Source organism: Leopardus geoffroyi, chromosome C1, assembly GCF_018350155.1.
Source record: "Leopardus geoffroyi isolate Oge1 chromosome C1, O.geoffroyi_Oge1_pat1.0, whole genome shotgun sequence".
NCBI lineage: Eukaryota > Metazoa > Chordata > Mammalia > Carnivora > Felidae > Leopardus > Leopardus geoffroyi.
Window position 1 is genome coordinate 20287476 of NC_059328.1, and position 5418 is coordinate 20292893.

General features: G+C 51.8%; 1 long non-coding RNA gene across 1 annotated transcript; it reads right to left on the reverse strand.

Annotated features, from left to right (window-relative positions):
• Positions 1 to 201: 201 nt before the first annotated feature.
• On the reverse strand, positions 202 to 5128 carry LOC123597436. The gene is made up of 3 exons (XR_006712123.1): positions 3292 to 5128; positions 1404 to 1455; positions 202 to 1289 (listed from the first exon to the last, which is right to left on the reverse strand). It is a non-coding gene; the product is annotated as an uncharacterized LOC123597436 (long non-coding RNA).
• Between the last annotated feature and the right edge of the window lie 290 nt (positions 5129 to 5418).

The following is a 5418-nucleotide window of genomic DNA, read 5'->3' on the forward strand; positions in this document are numbered from 1 at the left end:
CCTCCGAAGCAGCAGGATCAAATGCCTCACTGTCCCCTCTCCTGTACAGAGAGGAGCTCTTCTAGCCCACTTCCTTAGCTGTACGGCCTTGGGAAACCTCCTTCTCCTCTCTGTGCCTCAGTTTCATCATCTGTAAAATGGTACTAGTGTTACCTGCCTTTTAAGGTTGTTCCAAGAATGAAACGTGCTAAAGTCCTGAAAGGGGCTGAACATGGAGACTGGAATATATTCAGTGCTCAATAAATGGAAGGGAGAAGGTGAGGATGAAGAGGGTCGGGGCCAGGAAAGTTGGAGGAGTGTTGGCCTGGTTCCCGTTGCTCTTGGACCTCTGGGCTCTGCTCAGCCGGGATGGGCAGTTTCAGAAATGGCCACGAGATGGCGCCCGAACCCCAGGAATTCAGAAGTCTGCTTTCTCAGCAGATGATGCTGTTTAGGGAAGGAGGGGGCCAGAGAAGCAGGTGCGTTCCTGGGGCTGGGGCCGGGACTTGTGGCTTCTTGAAATCCAGCCTCTTCCAGCCATTCTCTCCCTTCAGTTATTCCCTTGGGGTTCCTGTTCGTGTTCGGGTCTCCAGCCCTCCCTTTGCCCTCAACCCCCCAGCATTGGAGTGCAAGGCTTCTGCTGAGTAGATCCTGCTGCTTGTCCGCCGGCTGTGGGCACCCTGGCCCCTTCTCATTTATGAACCGGGTGGCGGTACGTCACTGGACACTTTCTGTGGGCCTTGCAGGGTGGAGAGCCAGAGGAAATGACCCTGTTCCTGTTCATACTATCCTGGGGGGTGGGGTGGGAGGTGGCGATAGAAATTAAAAGAAGAAAATGGAAACTATGCAGCAGTTACTTAAGACATCCTTCCCATCAGCACATAGGAAATATCCTCATTTCGCAGATGCAAAAACTGAGGCTCAGAGGCCACATGAATGAATTGCCCTTCCCATACACCAGGCTCCTTCACCAGCAGTGAGGTGTGGTCCAAACCAAGTATATACATAAATTCATTCAACAGCATCTACTGAGCTCTGCAGATCCAGCAAGAATCAGACCTGGCCCCTGCCCTCGGGAGCTGGCAGTCTGGAGGGAGATGCTGGCAGAGAAGCACACAAGGGCAGCTTGTCCTCGAAGTCTGTTCTGGGCACAGTGGTGACCCAGAGGATGCAGCTGCTGGTGCCACCTGAACAGATTGGGGGGCAGGAGGGATGGATGGTGCGAGAGACTTTGTAGATTCCTTGGGGACCAGGAATCTGAGCAGCGATCTGCTCAGATATAATTCTCAGAAAGGTAAAATCATGAGTCTCTACAATAAAAACAAGTGAACACGTGTCAGAGGTTTTCTTTAGCTCATTAACTGACAAGAAACAAGCAAAATGTTAAGACAAGCTCGAATGAGGATTCGATTTCAGGTACTTACCTTTTCTACTGGACAAAACTTCTTTGTGCTGTGAACAGGACTCATTTGCTTGCTGTGGGAAGCAATCATTTCCATGATTATCTGTTTCCTACAAATTGTCTCTATCCCTACAGAGTTATAAAGTCAACCAAATAATCAATAATATCACACAACCCTAAAGAATCAGATGATTGTCAGAGGACCTGTAGCCGACCCCCAGACCTTCTCTCAAAGGACACGCAAGAATCTCTCATGCCTTTTCCAAGCCTTTGATATGTTTTCTTGACTGACCCTCGGGAAGATCAGGATAAATTAGGGAGCAGCTGTTCCTGGGGAGACGCTGGTCCCACCCTTCACCATTCCCTTCCGCACCCAGGTGGCAGACTTCCCCGCCTAGCAGGAGCTGGTCACTGTCAGTTCCCACCAGCAGGTGGCGCTGAGGTGAATTCTCAGCAGCACCATAGGGAATTCTGGAGCTGGGAACTGAGGGGCGGCTCCCAATTTTCCACCATTACTGGTCTTCACGCTTCAGGATTTCAGGATTTCAGGATTTCAGAGGGCCATTTCCACCTGGGGTTGTTGGTTTAGTCATTCACTGATTCAGTCTTTTTTTTTTTTTTTTTTTTTTTCATTTGACAAACATGTGCCCAGGCCCACAGGTCACGTTCCTGAGTTCTCCAGACAGAAACTTACATGCCGCAAACAATCAGTCCTTGTCTTCGCTTGCCTGGCTTTGCTGCCAGGATTTGGAGCCACCTGCAATTCTGAAATCTCACCCCACCCCATTCCTGCCTTGGCTACCCGTGTGCTCACTCCCCCTGGAAAATTCACCTCATCAGAGGTTGAATAAAAGGCTTTACTTCTATAATCTCCTTTTAAGATCTTATTATTCCCATTTTCCAAGGAGAGAGCAGACTCCTCCTCTTCTGGCTCTGGCTGTGTGGCAAGGCTGTGCCTCCATCCCTCAAGGCCCAAGGATGGCTGAGATGCCACCTCATTTCCCTGGCCTTCCTTAAAATTTTAAATTAAACTTTTTTTTTTTTTTTTTTTTTTTTTCTGCAAGCAGGGGAGAGGGGAAGAGGGAGAGAGAATCTTAAGCAGGCTCCACACTCAGCATGGAGCTGGACACGGGGCTGGATCTCATGACCCTGGGATCATGACCTGAGCCCAAATCAAAAGTCAGATGCTCAACCGACTGAGCCACCCAGGCAGGCGCCCCTCCCTGGCCTTCCTATAAGATCATACTCACAGAGGCCTGCAGCATAAAATGTACCTCTCTAGCCCTTCTCCTGGGTCTCAAAACTTCTTCAGAATGTAGTGAGAATGACTACAAACTCAGTGCCACACAACTCAGCAGACAAGGAACTCTGGAGTGACCTCACTTCCCTCCTCAGCTGAGACCTCTGCATTGTAAAGGGGCAGTCATCACAGGGTGGAGCGTGGGCGGGCAGGGTCCTAAAGGCCGTGAGATCGTGAATGAGGTCTGTGCTGGGGCCTAAGAGTGGTGGTGGGGCTGTGGCATGGGGCCACCAGAGGGCGCATCTGTCCTATTGGGGCCTCAGCCGTGGTTCCCAAGAGGGTCCTACCCTAGCCCCTTGGCCCTTCCCTGTATGCTGGGTCCAGGCTTGTGGGAGAAAACCTTCCTCCTGGGGAGTGAGTTAGGGTAGGGGCCCCCACATCAAGACTGTGACATCAGCAGGACAGAGGTCACCAAATGCTGTTGTCAGGTCCCTCAGGAGTTTCCTGAAAGAAGAATCTTTGCGAGAAAAGAGTGGAACGACTTGGGAGTGGATCCTGGGGGGAAAGGCGCTGGTGTCTGAGTGAGATGTGGTGGGCATGAAGTAGAGATGGGATGGAGAAGGAGAAGGCAGGAAAGGGAGGAAGAATCAGGAAACCCTCAGGGGCCTACCTTTCCCAGAGGGAAGTGGACAAGCCCGGACAGGCCATGAGAAGTCCCTGAGCTGTTAGCCCAACCTTGAGTCTCCCCGTCTTTCCCGGGGAAGCACACAGGCTGACTCAGCATCCCAGGGGGGCAGCTTGGATCAGTGGTCTGGACAGCTTTGCTCTAACAAATCGGGACGTCCCTGAGTTGTTCCTTCAGGACAGACCCCTGGGTGTTTTGTGCAGGCAGTATTTAATTTCCTCAGGTCCGCTCTGAGAAACTGTTGGAACTTGTGGTTTGGGAGAGGCTGTGCGGGTGAGAACGGGCCCCCTCAGTGGTCTAGACCAGATTTTCTGGTTTCTTCTTTTACCAAGCAAAACAGGATGGCGTCCACTGGACTGGTAGACACAGGAGAAGAGGTGGGTCTCTCACTATCCCGAGGAGGGGCACTCAGCAATCCCGATATTTTCTGTTAAACTTATTTTGTCTGTCATGGTGATGAAGCCAGACAGACCCTAAAAGAACACGGGCGTTCTTTTAGGCAGCTATTTCCAATGGTCTGGGCTCCATTCCCTCAATTGCCAAAGGGGTTTCCCTTCCCCTTCTCCCTGATATAGAAGTCAGGGAATCCCCATGGCTGCCTTTGGTGCCCAAGGTCCCCTTGATGCAAGTTTTATCCCGTAGTCCCCTTTGTGACGTTTTCTGGAAAGTTCCGAGCCAGCACATACTCATCCTCCATTATTAGTCGTCTATTGCTAGATCGCCCCCAGACTTAGCAGCTGAAAACAACAGACATTTATTGTCTCACAGATTCTGTGGGGGCTCTGACCCAGGGTCTCGCATGAAGTTGTGGTCAAGATGCCCATTGGGATTGCAGGCACTTGAAGGCTTGAGTGGGAGGTGGCTCACTCACCTGGTTGACAAGCAGGTGCTGACGCTTGGCAGGTGACCTGAGTTCCTCACCTCGTGGGCCTCTCTGTAGGGCTGGTGGCTGGCTTCCCCACAGTGAGTGATCCAGAAGAGAAGGCTGAAGCTATGAGGTCTTTTATGACATAGCCTCAAGAACCACATGCCATATCCTACTGGTCGCCCAGGTCAGTCCTAGTTAACATGGGAGGAGACTGCACGGGGACCTGACCACCAGGGGTGGGGATTGCAGGGGGCTGTCTCACCTATCACACCAGCCTTCAGGTAAATTTCCAGAAACAGGAATCTCATTCACTGAAGTTTTCCTGCCTCCCAGAACTATGGGAGTGATCTTGAACATCTCTTTCATCCCCTAGCGGGCTCTGTCCAACGAGGAATGAGGGTGATGCCCCGTGCAGGCCCCCGCCAGCCTCCCCTTAGCTCGCTTCTTCCTATGCCCCTCACTGATGAGCTTCCGGCATCTCAGGGGCGAGTGCCAGCTGCAGCACAAAGTGTCTTTCCCAGGCTGCCACAGGCTGCCACAGCTCTTTCAACAAACGACAGCTTCAGCCTTGGCATCTCGTGGTTTCTTTAGGAAACTGACCAGATGGGCCCATTTCTTAGGGACGGCCCAATTTGGAATCACAGGGACAACCTTCGACACACTAACTCCGATCCCAACTCCCTCGGCCAGTCTGTAGTAGTGAAGGTGCTTTTGGAGGCCAGGGGCAGAAGCCAACTCAGCCAAAGGTGGAATTCAGTAGGAGGATGCCAGAGTGTGTCACAAGATGGAGGGAAGCTGAAGAGCCAGGATCCAGGAAGGGCAGGGACCGGGCAATCCTGAAGGTCAGCAGCAGGGCTCTGTGGCCAGTTGAAACAGCCATCAAGGGACACAGTATCAAAGACCCCTTACCTCTGTCTGATTTCCTGGCAGAGAAAATGGATTAATCCAGCCTGAGTCAGGTGCCCAGCCCAGTCCAATCAGCAGTGGCCAGGGAAGGGGTGGAGTCCCTTTGATGGGGGCAGGTTCCTAGAACCGGTAATATTGCTGAGAGCTGAGGCCTACTAAGAGATATCTGAACTCAGGGCAGAGGCTGGTTCTGTGTGGAAATAAAGTATCCCAACTATTGGAAAGCTCCCAAATCACACTGTATCCCTTTCCCTTTTCTAGAAGCTTCCTGGGACTCCGAGAGCCATTCACTTATTCAAGATGTTTCCCTCTTGCTTGTTCTTCCCCTCTGAATATCC